The sequence below is a fragment of the Nesoenas mayeri genome, assembly GCF_963082525.1.
Source record: "Nesoenas mayeri genome assembly, chromosome: 21".
Taxonomy (NCBI): domain Eukaryota; kingdom Metazoa; phylum Chordata; class Aves; order Columbiformes; family Columbidae; genus Nesoenas; species Nesoenas mayeri.
The window spans coordinates 722,005-740,684 of record NC_137571.1 but is presented as its reverse complement, the minus strand read 5'-3'; positions in this window follow the sequence as shown (position 1 = coordinate 740,684).

The window sequence follows — 18,680 nt, the reverse complement described above, 5'->3', positions numbered from 1 at the left end:
CTCCGGGCCGGGAGGGGGGGCGGGGCCCAGTGGCGGGCGCCGGACGGGATTGGCTCTTGCGCCGGATGGGCGGGGCCACGCTGCGTAAGTGCGGGGGCGGGGGAGTGCGTGCCGCCGGTGCGGCGGCGGGAGGAGCGCGCGAGAAGCGGCGGGGCCGGCGGTGAGCGAGGGGCGGGCGGACACCGGGGAGACCGGCCGGGGCCGCCCCGGTCCCGGCTGAGGGGGGAGGCTGGAGGGGGAGGGACGGGCTGGTTTGGGCAGGAGGAAGGCGAGGGGCAGGCAGCCGCAACAGCGCGGCCCCGGGCCGAGCAAGGGGCGAGGGGGAAACACGCGGGCGGCTGTGAGGGAAGGGAGCCCCGGGCTGAGCGCTGCGCGGGGCTCGGGCGGGACCGTGGGGCGGAGGGGGGAGCCCGTGGTGCCACAGGGCAGAGGGAGGAAGGCGAGCGGGAGGGGGCGGTGCCAGGGGGCGCGAGGGGCGGGGGCGGCGCTGCCGCCGGGAGGGGCCGGGAACGGGGGGAGCGGCGGAGGAGCCTGAGGGCGGGACGGCGGGGAAGGAGCTTGGGCGGGAAAGGCTGAGGGACCTCAGGGAGGGGGTGACATCGGGGGGGCTTTGGCGGGAAAGGCTGAGGGACCTCAGAGAGGGGTGACATCGGGGAGGCTTTGGTGGGAAAGGCTGAGGGACCTCAGGGAGGGGGTGACATCGGGGGGGCTTTGGCGGGAAAGGCTGAGGGACCTCGGGGAGGGGGTGACATCGGGGGGGCTTTGGTGGGAAAGGCTGAGGGACCTCGGGGAGGAGATGGCGTCGGGGAGGCTGCAGGGGGCAATGCTGAGGGAGCTCAGGACGGGATGGCACTCAGGTCTGGTTTCAAAGGGAAATGCTGAGGTACCTTGAGGAATGGACGCTGGGCTGGGAGCTATGAACACATCAGACTGGTTAAGAGAGTGTTCATGACAGAAATTTGTGCAGTGAAGTATTCCAGCAAAGAGCGGGAGAAGAGCCAAACTTAGATCAGGCCTCCTAGGACGCCTGCAGGTTTGGGGACAGGGATGACGAGGTTGTTAATCCGGTCCTAACTGTTTCTTTGTCTGTCCCTCTCTTGCAGCACCTGACTGAATGGAGGAGCAAGTGGCCGGGAAGTTCCTGCGGCACACACAGGTCACATTTATCGCTCTCGCCCTCAGAGACCCGGAGATCCAAACCGTTCGCATCGTGCCTTGAAGCAGCCTGTGCTCATGCGCTTCTCCCAGGGAGAAGGCGGAATGGCAGTGACTGGCCACGTTAAGCCACAGGGTGCACACTGTGCAGCTGTCAAGCCCAGCTCTGCGTTAGCTCACACCTGCGGTTTTGCGCCGCACACGCACATTTGAGTTGTCGCTGGTTGTTGCAGCGTTTGGCTTTGGTGAGGACAGCGTGTGTTTGTCAGCAGTTGGTGTAGGTGGGATCTGGAGGAGAAAGCGGTATTTCCGTGCCAGAACTGGTTGGTGTTTGCATGGTATTGTGGCGGTTGTTCCCGCAGGCGATGAGTGCTGGAGTATTATTGCAGGATGAGGGGATTTTGGAGGCTTGTCTGTGAGATGCACTAGAGGCAGCAGCTGAAAGCGAAAGGCTGAGATTTGGAGGGTTTGTCGGTGGGTTTTGGACGGTTGTCAGCTGAAGAGTTGGCTGTTTGCAGGTGAGGTGTAGGGCAGAGGGTGAAGCTGACTTTGCCTGGGCGGCGCAACTGGCTGGGTGTGCAGAGCTGAGGAGAGCGGGCTGCTGCGGGTGACCCTAAAGCTGGAGAACCAGCCGGCAGCTCCAGACGCTCCCGCTGCCGGGCAGGGCCGTGCAGGCCAGTGCCCTGGGGCACAGCGACGTGACCCTCCGCAAGTACCAAAGAGCAGGTGAGGACCGTGGGCATTTGTACTGAGCTGTGACATCTCTAACCCGTGACATTGGGGTCCAGCCTGAGCAGGGCACGTGCGGAAGCTGTGCTGCAGGGACGGCAGAGCTGAGGGGAAGGGCTGTGCCAGGGGTTGGTGCCAAGGCAAGGTGGGCGCGCTGTGGGGTGTGGGGAGGTGTCAGCCCCGGACTCAGCCCCTGTCTGACTGTAGTGCCCTTGGGCTGGTGTAGCTCAGTCCTCTGTGTGTTTCTCTTCAGGGGGAGCAGCATGCAAAGGAAAAGCAAGGAAGGAGGTGAACCCATGAGGAAGAGTGATGGATAAAGGAGGGTTGGAGCGCACCTGCCAGTCAAGAGGGATCAAGAAAGAAGACACCAGTGGTGGAACCGCAGGTCAGGAGAGCTCAAGGAGGGAGAAAGGTGACTGTGGCCGTATGGGTTTTTCTAGCTCACACACCAATGAAAACAGTTTGGATAATAAAAGAAATGTATGCAAAACCGATAATTAAAGGCAGAGAATGTTTATATGCTATGTATGGGGTAGACCTGAAGGTATATTTCTTTCTACAACGAAGGAGAATTCGCAATACATGCTGCTGTCAGCAACGACCAGTAAGCGACAAGACTCTATTTACTGATGCCTGTGGTCGCTCACATAAAGTTGTAATTACATGGCTAAACTCAGATACCCAGTGCTGCAAACACAAGGTAGAAAAAGAGACCAAGAGTCAAACAAGTTCTTGAGCTGACAGCTGTTAGGATCGCTTTGAGGTGTTCTGTAACAAGCCTTTGAATGTTGTAACTGGCTCATATTATGCGGCTGGCATACTTAACCGCCTGGAAGCTTCTTTTCTTAAGGAAGAGGATAATCCTCTTTTGATGGCTGAATTGAGAATGCTATGGTTTCTAATAAATCATAGACATCATAGGTATTATGCAATGCACACCCGCTCTCGCAGTGGCCCTTCCAGGACCACTTGCGGAAGGCAGTAGGAGGGCCGATGCACGAGCTGTGCCGCTCACTGTGCCTAAAGCCTTGGAGCAAGCTAAATGATCACATAAATTCTTTCACCAGAGTGCAAAGGCGTTAAAACGACAACTTCAAATGACAGTGGATCAGGCCAGGAGCGTTCTTATGTCCTGCCCTGATTGCCAACAGTTGGCACCCGCGCCATCCACAGAGGGTGTTAATCCAGGAGGGGTTACTGCCAATGAAGTACGGCCAGCGGATGTAACGCATTGTTCTGAATTGGGTAAATACGTACGTGTTTCTGTAGACGCTCATTCCAGATTTCTTGTTGCTGCTGCACACGCTGGTGAAAGAGCACGAGACGTCTGTAACATTGGTTGGCATGTTTTGCTGTTTGAGGAGTTCCACGATCTGTAAAACCAGAGGAAAGCGGAATGCACACTCGATTAGAGGAGCGATCCCCCAGCGCGCTGTAATAGAAGTGCCTGCTTTTTAACACTTTCAAAACAGTGTTAAAGAGTCTGTTTGACGACTTTTCGGTATCATTTCTGGCGACGAGGATGGGATAATCTGCCTGACCTGCCGTGGATCCCAGGATCTCTGGGACCTTGTGCCGGCACCGGGGAATTCCTGGAAGGGACCACAGCTCCTCGAACCAGCTCGGGACGCGGGTAAAACCCCATCAATGATATAAGGCACTTTCATTGTCTGGTTGCGTTGGCACGCTGCCTGCGCGAGACGTGGGCGACAGCAGCGCGTTGGGTCTGCGCATTCGCGTCTGCGCATTTTGGTAAACTGGGTAACTTAAAAAAAGAAAGAAATAAAAAATTAAAGAGGAAAATGAGAAAACAATAAATTAAAGAGAAAAACGAGGGAACAGCAATTTGATAAAGGTACCTTTAATGATTTTGCTGTTTGTGCCTTAGCAATTGTATAATTGTTTCTGGCTTTAGTGGTTTGTTGTTGTTGTTACTTGTGTCTTGGGGGATTTTATAGTCCAGTACTTAGGGTTCACCAATTGTCTGTCATTGTGATTGTGAAGTAGGTAGTGGACAATCGGCAGGAGGATTCGTGAGAAATCCCTCCCAGGCTGTGTTTTCTGACATTGGAAAAGGATCGTTTGCTGTTCAACAGGGCATCAACCAGGGAGAATCTGATTGAATATTGTAATTAATGGTGGCCACTGTAAATAATATTAATATACTTCACAGGTCTAGGTGGGTATACTTTGAGATCTGTGGTATAGTAATGTGCTGCATGTAATATGTAGTAAGATATCTATTTTAAATCATATATTGCCTATTACATAAGGCATATTACACAATATATAGTGTTACATATGCATTGTCTTTATCCTCTTCAGATCCATTTGTTTTGAAAAAGGATAATCAGGGAAAGAAATGCAAACCAGTAAAAGGTTTGTTGAAGAACAGCTATTGGTGTAGAATACACAAAGAACATGAGATCAAAATTGTCCCTCGGTCAGTCCAGAGTGGGATCCTGATATCCTTATATCGGGGGACAGGCCGCATTGGTATCGCCAGTGCATTTTATACGGGATTAGACACACTGCGCCTAAAGCTGTAAATATGCCAAAACCTTCTGAGATTAAACAGGATTGTGAGGAGTCTCCCACTGAGTTTTTACACTGTCTTAAACCAACAGCTCAGAAATATATTAATATAGATCCTGACTTGGAGAACAGAGAATGAGAATTCTTAGTTGACTGGGAGCTCATTATTCTGTGTTAAACACTATGCAGGGAATATTAAGTAGCGATTCTGTAACAGTTATGGGTGCCACAAAAATTGCAAAACACGGCCCTTTAACCTGCTGCTTAGAATGTTTGTATGTGGAGTCTGTACTTATTGATTGTGTACCATGTGTCTTCTCTTGTGCACAACGAATGGTTGAAAAAAGCTTTAATGGTGCAATGGCTGTGCAGTGACACGCTGCTATGGCTGCAATTGTTAAACAAAGAAGGGGAGATGTGGCAGGGTTGTGACATCAGGCCCGTGAGAAATTGCAAGAGTCACAGTGTGAGAACAAGTGCTGGTGGAACAACACAAGCAGCAAGGACTGTGTGGGACATGAACCATCAGGGACAGAGGGATTGGTACATGAGGGACAGAGGGATTGATACGCGGTGGGTACATGAGGGACAGAGGGATTGATACGCGGTGGGTACATCAGGGACAGAGGGATTGATACAGGATCTGTATATCAAGGACAGAGGTCCGCGATGTTTCAGATGCAAACCTGAGTTTGTATTAAATGTCTCTCTGCATCTTAAAGAGAGTCTGTGCCTCATCTGCTACACCCCTTTATCTGTTTCCCAAATTACGATTTAGACTGTATTTACCATTGTAAAAACAAAGCTTTCCCCCTTAATTTTTGTCACGTGTTGTAGTTAGAATTAACAGAGATATTGGAGCCCATCGTAGCTAAACTGGAAAAAGACAGCAGCCGTGTGTATTTTTAAATAAAGACTAAATCAAGTGTGCTAGCTCATTATCTTTAAGCATTTTACTGTGATCACGTCTCTCCCAAGGTTTTGTGTCTGTTGTATCAAGGCCTGACACCCACGGCCACAGTGGATGAATCACCATGGGCACAACACCAGGAACCTGCCTGTTCGTGTCCAGGATATCCACTCCAGCAGACACGTTTTAATTGGTACTTGCATTATGGATTAGATGCAACAAAAATCCATACTTTCTTTTGTCCTTTGCTATAGAGGAGGGAGTTGAACTTTTCTATAGCAGATTCAATCACTTGTTGTAAAGCAATGAAATAAATAACTTAGGCTTTTTCTATGAATAAACAACATTTAATCCAATTCCTTAATTGTATTCCTTAAACACTTGTTCGTTAGACCATAAGCAAAACAGCGCTGGGTGTTAGTTCGTTAGTAGGCCCTTATTATGTGGTTGGTTAACCCTGAAAATGTTAGCTCCCTCTATCAATATAACCTCATAAACAAGTTTCAAAATTTTTATGTAGATCTTACCCACCTTTTCCTTCTTGCAGGTTCAGAGCCCGAGCCTCATTTGGTTGTATCTGTAAACATCTCAGCACAAATCACAACTGCATTTCTCACAGACAGAAGTGCCTGATCTCCACAGCTTGCCTGGCAGTGCAGAGAGCAGGAAGTGCGGTGAGTCCTGGGCCTTTGGGGACATTTCACCCTGTTTTGTGTCCCAGTCCCTCCCTGCTCCCTCCTCTTTCCTGCTGTGCCCTTCTTCCTCTTCATCTCTTCTCCCTCTGGCCCTCTGCTGCTTCCTCACCTATTCCCCCACCTTTCTGAATCTCTGTGCAGAGTTTCTCGTATCTCCCTCTCCGTCTCCACCCCTCTGTGTTCTCATCATCCCCGGTTTCTCTTTGTCGTCATTCTTGTCTGTTGCTCTGTCCCGCTCCGTGCCCCATCATTTCTCACTGTATCCCTCTGTCCTACTCCCTGCGCCTATTCCTGCCCCTCTTCTTTTTTACTCCCTTTTCCTCTTGCTGCCCACCCCAGGATTTTTTCCCAATCTCTATCCTGCCCCAATCCTTATTGTTCTTTCTCTCTCCTGCTCCCTCTCTGTCTTTCTGCCTGTCTGCCCTTTCCCTGCTGCTTCTTTCTCCATCTCTGTCCAATTACTGCCCCTTTTCCTTCTTGATGTCTTTCTGTCCTGTTTGTCTTTCTGTCTTCCTTGCCTGTTCCCAGCCCCATCCCCTCTCGCTGTATCTTCCCTGTCCAGCTGGCTCTGCCTTTCCTTTGTCTTCTCATCCTCTTTCCTGCTCCTCAGCCCTCTTTTCCTCTTCCTCCAGCTCATTGCTGCATGTTTTCCCTTTCCAGTCTCTTCATTTTGATCTAAACTTTGCTTCGATTCTCAGTCCCTTTGTTCTCTTCCCTTCCTGTTGCCTCTCAGTGGGCAGTGACGACCTGGTTCAGAGACAGCACGGCGACCACATCCCAGGTCGCTCGGTCCATCAGCACACAGATGCCACTGTGGTGGAAAGCAAATGGCGTTTATTAACAAGTAACACAGCGTTATATACCTTATGTTTGCAACGTCACGTCCATCTGCTTGCCTCACATACTCCTACCTACCTAGGGAGGGGCTACTATCTTTCTGTACAGCGCGAGATCTTCCGGCCTCCAGACCCTAACTACCTACAGGTATGCGTCACAACCCCCCCTGGACACCGTTTGTGTCACAAACGCCCCTGGACAGGGTGTGTCTCACAAACCCCATTGGACAGCATGTGTCACAACCCCCCCTGGAAACTGTGTGTGTCACAAACACCCCTGGACAACGTGTATGTCACAAACGCCCCTAGATAGGGTGTGTGTCACAAACCCCATTGGATAGGGTGTGTGTCACAAACCCCATTGGAGAGCGTATGTGTCACAAACCCCATTGGACAGGGTGTGTGTCACAAACCCCATTGGAGAGCGTATGTGTCACAAACCCCATTGGGACAGCGTGTGTGTCGCAAACCCCATTGGACAGCGTGTGTGTCACAAACCCCTTTGGACAGCATGTGTCACAAGCCCCCCTGGAAACTGTGTGTGTCCAAAATATCCCTGGACAGTGTGTGTGTCACGAACCCCCCTGGACAGTGTGTGTGTCACGAACCCCCCTGGACAGTGTGTGTGTCACAAACACCCTTAGACAGGGTGTGTGTCACAAACCCCATTGGAGACTGTGTCTCTCACAATCCCCATTGGACAGCGTGTGTGTCACAACCCCCCCTGGACAGCGTGTGTGTCACAACCCCCCCTGGACAGTGTGTGTGTCAAAAACCCCATTGGAGAGTGTGTGTGTCATAAACACCATTGGACAGTGTGTGTGTCACAAACCCCACTGGACACACAGATGACTACAGTAAAAAACCAGCACTGAAGGTATGCAGATCTTTATTTCTTCTAGTTGAGGGGATCAATAAGAGATTTAGCTGCTTGCACTGTTTTTGTTACTCACACACTGATGATCTAGTATAGAAGCTACAAACCTCACAAGAAGCAGACCCAGAACCTCATTTAAGTGCCCTAAAATCAAATTAAGAAGTCATTTAGCTGGTTTTCTCAGTGACCCCCCTGCTCTGAGGTTCCTCCTTGCACAGTGACTATCAACGCCAGAAGGAAAATTTACTTTAATCCCGCACGCAGGTGAATTTTGGGTTTTTAAGTTTCTTTCCTTAAATGAATGATGTATTTCTCTCTTACATGGTTAAGTAAAGGTTCACAAAAAAACTGCATTTCTTTGCTGGACTTTTGTTTCTTTTCAGTGGCAAAATTTGTCACTGTACAAATATTGGATCAGATGGCAACTAAAATATCATGAAGTTAGTTGACATTCCTCCAATACCCATCTATATAAACAGATTGTTATCAGTTACTAAAATGGTTAAAAATCAGTCTTACTGCTCGTCAGTTGTTATTAATGAGAAAACTGTTTTACATAACTGACCTGAAATGCAGATGAATCCAGAAGGAAAAAAAGCCTCGTTGTAGGAAGACAAGTTATCTGTTTGGGCATAAACTGCATAAATGGACGTATGAGAACAAGAGCATTCCACATAGTCTGATGTGTCGTCAACCACTTTGCAGAACCCGCTGTCAGACAGCCAGCTGCAAAACAAAATGTTCACAAAGCTGGAAATCGACTTGTCTAATTCACACGGTAAACAGGCTTGAAAATTGTTGTATCTCTGAAAACACCGGGTTTTCTAAACTACTGCATCAGTTTATCTTCATCTATTGCACATCTTTCATGTGCAGTTTTTAGAATAGCATATTTACATGAAATTAAAACAGCTTTTAAAAAATTTTATTATTAAGAAAATATAAGTATATAGTCATGAACTTTGTTTTTCTGCTAGAAATTTTTTTTGTGGCCATGTTTTAAAGCTTACACAAGATTCACAGTCCCATCTGAATTTTTAAATAGTGTGTTGCTTATACTTGCACACTGCTTTAGCCCATTCTGAAGAACACTTGCTGTTTGCTGTTTTGAAACTAAAATACATGTTCTCCTTCAGTATTGCTGAAAATTTTGGAAAAGGATACTACAGGTGACATCCTAAGCCATTTCTAGGGGAAACCACATTGTTCTGTGATACAATGTCTAGATAAAAGGAGAGTATGCAGGTAAATTCTGCTGCATCTCCTTCCTGAATAGTTTATATCAGTGACAGACTGATATAATCCAGACCATCTAATGAAATCATATCTAAACTAACTAGTTGTCTGCAGGATATAGAATGGAACTCTCTCTAATTTCATTTATACTGTGTGAACAGGAAAGAAATAGGCAAATCAAATAATAGGGCATTGAAGGGAATACACAGAAAACTTTAGCACATCGCTTGCAATGGTGTGAGTAGCAATAAGAATGGAAAATGATCAGCAGTTCACCACTTCTGAAAACCAGGATACATCAAGTCAAGCTAGCAGCAGCAATATTAAAAACTACCAGGAGATGGCTTTTCTGTCAAAAAGTAAGAGCCCTACAGAGATCATCGTCAAAAGTTATGCCAAAATTCTGGATATTAGCAAATAAGGAATATTCTGTTTCAGTGACTTGAAGCAATACCAGAGACGCAGGTTTAATTCTTTGTAAGAATGGACTCGAAATGTTGTCTGATAACAACTGTAAAGAGTACAAAAGACGCTAATATTAATGAAGTGATGCCATTCTGGAATTTATGGCCTCTCAGCATTGCCCAACACATCATTACGTAAACTAAACAGTATTGTAATGAAAAAAATCAATAGTAGAAGTCTGAGAAATCTCTAAGTTAGAATAACTACACATTTTATTAGACAGAATGTTTTACGTGCTGGTACAAAGGCCAGAAAAGTTAAGGTTAAAAGATGGATAAGAAATAGATCAATTTCGTACTTGCAGGCGATCTGATCGGACTTGATGGGATTTTATACAAATACACATGGTAGAAACTGGAAAACTAAACAGATTAATAAAACAACCTTTCAGCAGCTTGGCTCCAGAGGAGACATAGAGACTTTTGTGGAACAATCCGACTTCCTGTAGCATAAATCCGATAAACAACTTCATTGTTATCTTTCAAAGGGTATGAACTCCGACCCTTCAAACTCATAGAAAAAACCTGAAACAATACACACAACATAAACACAAACTTAATATTAAAATTCAACAGTCAGTGCTCATTTTAATCACAAACACACTAAAACGCTCACATCATTTTAAAGACATTTAAGATGGTTCGAGTAATATATAAATTAATTTATTGAAAAAATAAATTGCATTATCTTCAAACCTTGTTCTTCAAGGCAAGCTCTTTGTCTCCAGTAAGGAACCACTGCTGACTGCTATATTCTGTGAACTGTACAGATTCACAGCTCTCTTCTTGAAGAGGGGATAACACAACAGAGACCTTTAACAAATGTTCAGGTACTTGAATAAAATCTCCATCTTTTCCATCAAATCTGTGTCCGTTGCTTTGCTAAGGAAACCAGTTGTGAGCCATTATTGCAATGTACGGGCAGCTGTCAAGGCTATTTTTACCTCTGTTGAAGAGGAAAAGCAACAGGGCTGGTAAGTGGAACTGAACTTTCACTATGCTTCACATAATTACTCTAAAATGTATGCGTAATTAATATTTTATTCCTTCATCATTTTAGGCTTTATTACATTTAATAAAAAGACAGCTTCCGTTTCTGTGAAAAAAGGAGGGGCGGAATTATGATGTATTTTGGCTTCTCCATTTCTCCTCTGGATTTTGCTCACTATGATCTGTAAGAAAAACCATCCCATGGTAAAAGAGGTTATCATAATATTCATCTTTATAACTTGATGTAGAGAAGAGTCAATAACAAGGAGAAGCATTAAAATGGATGATCTAGCTCTTATTCCCAAGAGATGACACAAAAAACTTGCAATAAGGAATTTGAACTTTCAAGTTCTGGACACTGTTCCAGATAGCACTGTTATTTATGCCATTTACTGTCTTTTGGCTGAGATGGGCATCTTAACCCCTATAACTTATGAAATGTCACAGAAAGTTACATCTCCAAAAGAAACTGAGAAAGAAATCTAAAGCATGCTGATTTTCACCTGACGGGAAAAAAGAAAAAAGGTATTTTTTATTCTAGATTCAACTACCAGTTTTTTAATAGGTTCACAGTGGGAGAAACCCACTGTTGAAAAGTGTTTGTGTCATAAAACTGTCATTTGTTTCTGCAGTCATCTATTTTCCCTGCCCATTAGCCTGGCCATAGGTTATGATGCACTTGCAGAAAAAACTAGGAATTTGAAACTACATGTAAAAACTATGAGTTGCTTTCAAGCAATTCTAAATAATGTTCAAGTGAGCAAAACCATGTACACAGAAATTAGAGAACGCCAGTAGAAATTTTGGGTTACTTACTGTCACCTACATCTTAAAGCATAGCTCTCCATCATATAATTACGTTATTTTCTTAGCAAGATTAATTAATCCTTTTCTAAGCAATATTTAAGCTAATGGTGACTTAATACATCCCAGATCTCCTGACTTCTACTCTCAGAGCTACCCCGCATTTGTGACACCAGCTCTTAGAGCTTTGTAAGATTCCGACAGAGGGCAACACGTTTTCATACAGGTAACAAGTCCCTTTTCTAAAAAATATCATTTACATTTTTACTGTATTAGCTTTCTGGTATTTTCAAAACGTATTTTGAATTCAAGGTTACTTACCTTTCTCCCGGTGACCCACACATTACCCCTGTCAACAGGGAAAAGGCAAATTTCCCGGTCACCGCAGCAAGCAGGCTATATCCTCGTGTGTCCTCGCGCTTTGGGCTAGCCAGGGTGCAGAGTATCTCATAGAAAAGGCTTCTACTTTTATCAGTGAGTAACTGTTTCTCACCAACATCTGTCACCTAAAGGGAGGAGAAGAAATCGAACATTTTATGCACACAAGTCTGCTTGTAACATTTCCTCATAAAACGAACATTTATCCCAGTGTTCATTCTGAAAGTTCAGCATATTTTTCATTTCTTGATCACTGCGGCCAAGGCATCAGGTGCAGTCTATGTCAAAACTACACAAAGATATCCTTACTAATGTGGATTTATTAAAGAAACCATGTGGGACTTTTCATTCCTTCGCAAGTCAAAGATCGTTGCGCCCTGAGGATTCTTGATATGATTTCTGTGTCAAAATGGCAACAGTCACAAATGAATTATTCTTCATTAATATTTTTATACTGTTTTGTGTCTAGGTATTTAAACATTTTCCAGCTCCACATTTAAACACTTTCCAGATCCATTTTGCATTGCTCCACAAGTCCAGAAGAGCCAGGAAGCCACAAAACTAGTCCCAGGGTTTTCACAGAACTCAGGGCAATGCTGAAGTGCTCAGGTACTTGCCAGCCCGATTGCCAGAGATAATGCAGAGGGAAAAAAAAGGAAAAGAATATGCAGGCCTGGTTAAGACAACAGCAGAAGACTCCAGCTGGTCCTGCTAGGACTTGCTGGTGTGTTGACTGTATTCAAATGTGAAGATAAGAACAACCTATCAGAGAGCAGTGTAGGGGAAAGGGACCTGGGGGTCCTGGGGACAGCAGGATGACCATGAGCCAGCACTGGGCCCTTGTGGCCAGGAAGGCCAATGGTACCTGGGGTGGGTTAGAAGGGGGTGGTCAGTAGGTCAGAGAGGTTCTCCTGCCCCTCTGCTCTGCCCTGGGGAGACCACACCTGGAATCTTGTGTCCAGCTGTGGCCCCTCAGTTCCAGCAGGACAGGGAACTGCTGGAGGGAGTCCAGCGCAGCCACCAAGATGCTGGAGGGAGTGGAGCATCTCCCGTGTGAGGAAAGGCTGAGGGAGCTGAGGCTCTGGAGCTGGACAAGAGGACACTGAGGGGTGACTCATTCATGGGGATCAATATGGAAAGGGAGAGCGTCAGGAGGATGGAGCCAGGCTCTTCTCGGTGACAACCAATGGTAGGACAAGGGGTAATGGGCACAAACTGGAACACAGGAGTTTTGGAGGTTCTGCTTAAATTTGAGAAGAAACTTGTTGCCGGTGAGGGTGGCAGAGCCTGGCCCAGGCTGCCCAGGGAGCTTGTGGAGTCTCCTTCTCTGCAGACATTCCAACCCGCCTGGACACCTTCCTGTGTAACCTCATCTGGGTGTTCCTGCTCCATGGGGGGATTGCACTGGATGAGCTTTCCAGGGCCCTCCAACCCCTGACATTCTGTGAATCTGTGATTCTGTGAACCCTGAGCCTCACTGCCTTGTGCCAGGGCTAAAACCAACAAAGATATGCTCTGAGAATCAAGAAATCGTAACAAGCTCTGTGAAAGCGTGACACCGAAGGGAAAATGTGGCACAGCACAAAACATCGTGCTATAGGTACATACACAAAATCAATACCAGTTGTTCTTTTCAACCTATTTGATTGTTGATTGCCGGCCACCATCCTAACTTGTAGCAGGCAAACGTCTTCCATGACTGGGACTTCACAGCTTCTATTTTTACCTTTGTCTGTGTCCCTGGGTCCCTGGGTCCCTGCTGTGGATGCTGTCCTTGATCTTATCACAGGCCTGGGTGTTATTTTACTCTTATTAAAGTCATTGGTCATTCAAGAAAGAGCAGGAAAGGTTTACCTTATCTATTATATGCATCACAGCAGTAAGCTGCTCTTCTGTGGTTTCTGTAGCCACTTTGACATTCAGATTCTGGAGGACTCTGTGTAAGATGGTGTCATCAAGAGGCTGATGGAGTTGATCAGTGAGCCCCCAAACTGGCAAGGAGTCCAAATCTGACACAATGGTGACCTTAGCAATGCCATACACGTCATCTGCCCTGGCACCGCCTGTGGGATTAGAAAGTACAACCTGGAAACGCTTTGGAAATGGGTTTAAAGATCCTGTCTTTGGAGTCAGGGTCACATCCAGGAACATATTTCTCTGTCCGGGTTCAAAACTCAATAAACCCTCAGATCTGGCAAAATCTTGTCCTGCCACAGCTGGAGATACGAAGGTCCGGCCAATAGGTTCAGGTTTCCGTAGCTCCTTAAAACAAATCAGAAGAGTTTGGGGTAACATTATGATAGATACAATCGTTCAAAAACAGCTGCTGTAGAACTCCTGTTGTAAATGGGTAAAATTTAAGTGTGTAAAAAAAGAAACCCTCTTTCAAAATGCAGTTAAGAATTATATAACAATTACCTTAAATGAAATATCTCCCTGAAGTAGCAATCTGTCACCTGTAATCACTGACTACCCAGGGAAAGAATTATATATATATTGTCGATAGTGTACAGGATCCCTCTCGTTCTTTTGCAAAACAAAAATCACAAAGCTTTTTCTGGGTGAACAGATGTTACAGAAACGTTAGCACATCTGTAAGGTGAATTCCAGAGGGCACAATGTAAGTTTAGGTCTGTAGCATGAAATTCCCTCGGTTCAGGGTACAGACAGGCATTACAGATACATAAAAACTAAACAAAGGAAAAAAATAAACCACTCTGGAAACCTGTGCCCAAATTAATATCAGTTCATGATATTTTTAGTCCCAGTAAAGATACCTAGGAATGCTATAGGGCCTCATTTCTTCTGTGAAGTAGCACTCTTTTCACCTTCCACGAGGTCTGCAGATTCTTCATATCCTTACTGCTTTTGTCAGTTGCCATAATCCTGGTATTATATCTCGTAATATAACAAACTTTCCTTAAGTGGAAACTAACATTCCGGGCTATTATTCAAATTCAATAGTATTTCTTAATTTAGTAAGAACTGATTGTATACTGACTATTAAGCAAAGATGTTTATTTGTGAAATACTAGACCGCTTTTGAAAACATTTTGCTTTAATTAGTAGAGTTTACTTATGGAATAAATCAGAATTTTTTTTTGAGTTCAGAGAACTTAGTAAATCAATGCAGTGTGTATCTCTTTCAAAATTGCTCTAGAACAAAATCACATCATCTGTGCAAATTTCAGTAAGAAGTTTCCTTTTGTTTACCCCTTCCAATCGAGAACTAGGAAATGGAGCAATAAGTGGTAATAAAAGCACCAGTGGCAAGAGCATTGTTTAAGAAATCTTTGTAGAAATGAGATAAACATCTGTTTCCTGTCTGCCACGGCTTCTTATTTTACAGGTACCAAGAGCACCTATAATTTGGTGTGTGGTCACGCACACTCATTACCTAAAAATATCCGAAGAAGGGTTGCTATATAAAAATTATAAACAGGTAAAGAAATGCTCCCTATATTTCAGCCTAAATATACACTGGACAGTAGCAATTTCTTCTCCATTTAACAGCTAAATTATAATGAACTTTTGGCTGGAAAGAATGTGAAAATTTGTTATCACGCAATTCAACAAAAATTGCACTGGTCAGCTATAAGAAATGGATGGAAATATCACGTAATCCCATGCAGTTGAAATAAATATGCATCCAATACAGCAATAGAATGCAAAGCATTTTATTGTAAAGGTTGATGGAATTACACCCCTCTTGCAGCCTGTTCCTTGACGTTGAAAGCAAGGAAGGAATCATGTTTTTGCAGTTGTGTTACTTCTGCTAAAGGAGAATCTTCATAATCTGTCAGTTAATAATGAGGTAGTCATTTAGAGATAAAAGGGTCCCAAGTTAGAAGTGTCTGATGTTACAGCTGTAAACATAACCCAAAAAATGAAAAGGGATGGTAAAATAGGCTTAAGCATGTGAGATTTTTTAATCAGATAATTTTAGTTTAGAACTTCAAGAAAATGCAATAAAATCTGATGAAAGCGCTCCTTCTCTTTTCCTCAGTGTGCTCTGTGTATTAATACATTTTCCACCTAAAACAGCAAGTGTGTTGGCATCTGAATCTTGACAGGCATACGCATAATAAAAACTTAATTTGAGAGAAAAAAGCCTCAAAAATTTGAGTATTTCAAGAACTTTAGGACAAAGAAAGAAATGTATTTAATGCCTGCCTGCCCGTTGTCTTTGAGGTAACTGAAAGGTACTATGAAACAAATCACTCTTGATAATACAAGAGTGAACAAGGCCTTTTTACTAGTGGAAAACAAACAAAATTATAATGTATGGGCCCAGCAAATGCTTGACTGCTTCCTGAAAAAAATGCTAATGACAGCCAGATTCACTTTACAGAATGAACGATTTACTAGCAAAAAAATAAGTTAAATTATAAAAACAGCAACAGACGCTTTACCTGCATGCTGGAGCTGACCACTGTGGTGACCGATGTACTAGAATCTCTATGCACTTGCAGGCTGATTAAAGTTGTCTTCTTGTGAGCCACAGCAAAACGAGATCCCACAGCAAAATACACTAAACCACGAGGAGCGTCGCTTTCAAGGACGGTTATAAAAGCAAATCTGGCACTGCTGTTCAATGCAGCTCCTGTGCTTACAGCATAAAGCTCAACAAAAAAATACGTCTCAAATTCAGGTACCTGTAAAGGAGGGATGATTTTCATGTCATTATAAGACCCACTAATTATTTGTTTTTAAAAAGTTTGCATTATTTTGTATGCACAATGGATACTAACACTATAAGCATGCCTCTTGAAATGTGCAGTAAGTGCAAGGAAGTATTAATATATCCTAAAAATAATAATGTTGCAGCAATGCCACGTGCAATAATGACATCGTGAATTTTTGCATGGGACTCTACCGCAGTGAAACAGCTATTTGTATACTACACGTATTGTTACCGTCAATTTGCCATAAGACAAGATGGTAAATGCTTTAAGAGCTCAATTTTCCAGATTATGGAGTTACACAGCTGTACATTTTGTAAGGAATTTGCTCTTTCACTTAATTTTTGCCTTATGAAAAGGCATGTACCCACCTTCTTACCTGTGTAAAAAACTCCATAGAAGAGTGAGTATGCAGTTTTGAATCTTCAGTTAATATTGACTGTATTTTTATATTGAACTCTGCTAACCACAGTTTTGAATAGTCTGGAAATACAGGCTATTGAATTTCAGCGTTCACATGTCAAAGAATTAGTCTAGGAATTTCTACAAACTGAATGCCTGTTTATTGAAAATAAGGTAGCAATATTAAATTACACTATGACGTGTTGCCCTACCTTTGATTTTCTATCTACACTACAGATATAACATGTTTAGAAATAGATATCCGATCCCTGAGATTCCATAAATAATTGGAAATATGGCATCCGAACCTATTAGATGCACTGAGGAAGCAGCAAACCAGCAAAAAAACCTCCATAGTTCTTTACAAGACAACAGCATTATAAAAAAAAGTTGGTAATTGAAGACGATTTCAAGTATAGATTTTTGTTCCGGGTCTGGATTTTTGGAAATTCTACTGTAATTCTAGGAAAGCAGGATCCAGCTCTTAGCAAATGAAGTCAGTGCAACTGACCAAGCAAAAACTTTCTAAAAGCTAGATGTCATACCGTACGCCATAAAAACGTAAAATATTTATTGAATGCATTTATTACTTCATCATTTCATAATGTATTTGTTGCTAATTTATAAGCTATTTTATGGAAGAAGAACTGGAAGAAGAATTAAAGAATATTTGGGGGGGCTAAACAGCATATATTTTTAATCGAGTAGTCATCAAGTAATTATTCACATGGAATGATCTTGACTAATGGATGACAGGCACAAATTCACTGTAGCGCCACAGGGAACTAACCTTCCATTAGCACCTGTTTGAGTGGCACACGCTTGTGCTTCATGTGGTATAAATGCATGTTTCTAACGCTGCCAGTCCGCTGTCATTAAATAATGGAGACACTCCTCTGGAATAAACAGGTTCAAAATCCCAGTTTGCTCAGCGAGGCCACCTGTGATCCACTCATGCATGTATTTTATTCCTTGGCTCTGTAATTTAAAAATTACATCCGAAGATGCAGAAGGAAAATAGCCCTCTGAGCTAAGGGAATGCACACAGTTCCCTAGTGGGAAATAATTGTTTCCCACATCCTACATCTTGCGTTGTTTTCTAAAGTGTAGTCAGACAAACTGTAGAAACCTTCTCATATTGTCTTTTTTCCATTCCCCAGACCTCAGCTTTGCCACTAGCCTGACGGTTCAGATAGTTTATCGGAAAATTTCAAACTCTTCACTCTGAAAGAATGACAAACATTAATCTTTCCTTTCTTAAGGGACTGTTCTAAGCACCAGATGTTCAAACAAAATTATTTTTTCCTTTTGTTTCTAGTAAAAATTGTTGCAATAAAAGCGTTTTGGTTTTTTATTTTTGTAGAATGAGGTGGTGTTAGTCGCAGGATATGCTTTCTATAAAACACCCTAAGAAGTCCTTTAACTGATTAAAAATTTACTGTGTGGAGGATAAGAATGCAGCAAATGAATACACATCTCACTGAGATAACTCCATTCTTTTTTCTTATGGTTCTATAAAAGATCTGCATTTTACTCTTCAAATTAAATACTCATCTTCCCCAGTTTTTAGCAGTCACCATGGACGCAGCACAAGCCTGTAAATAAACATGTATTTGCAGAGGAGCTGAGCAGATGTCAAGTTACCATCTCCAGACTGTGTCCCATACATCACTTCCTCCAGATCAGAGGGTTTTTTCAGTCTTGATAAGCTGCAATTCAACACCACAGGGCTATACACAAATGAGTAATAATTACTTACATTCTCAGGCTTTAGTTCAATGGAGATGTTGCACAACGTTTGACCTGCCATGCAGGTAGTGGATCCCACCACGGATACAAGTTCATTCTCCAAGTTCACGCCATCCTTCAGAAGGACAACAGCTGTTTTATTAAAGGTCACACGCCAAAAGATCTTCACCTCTTCAAAAGCCCGATAAGCAAATCGAGAGTATATATGTACTGAAGGAGATCACTATTGTTTTAGGAA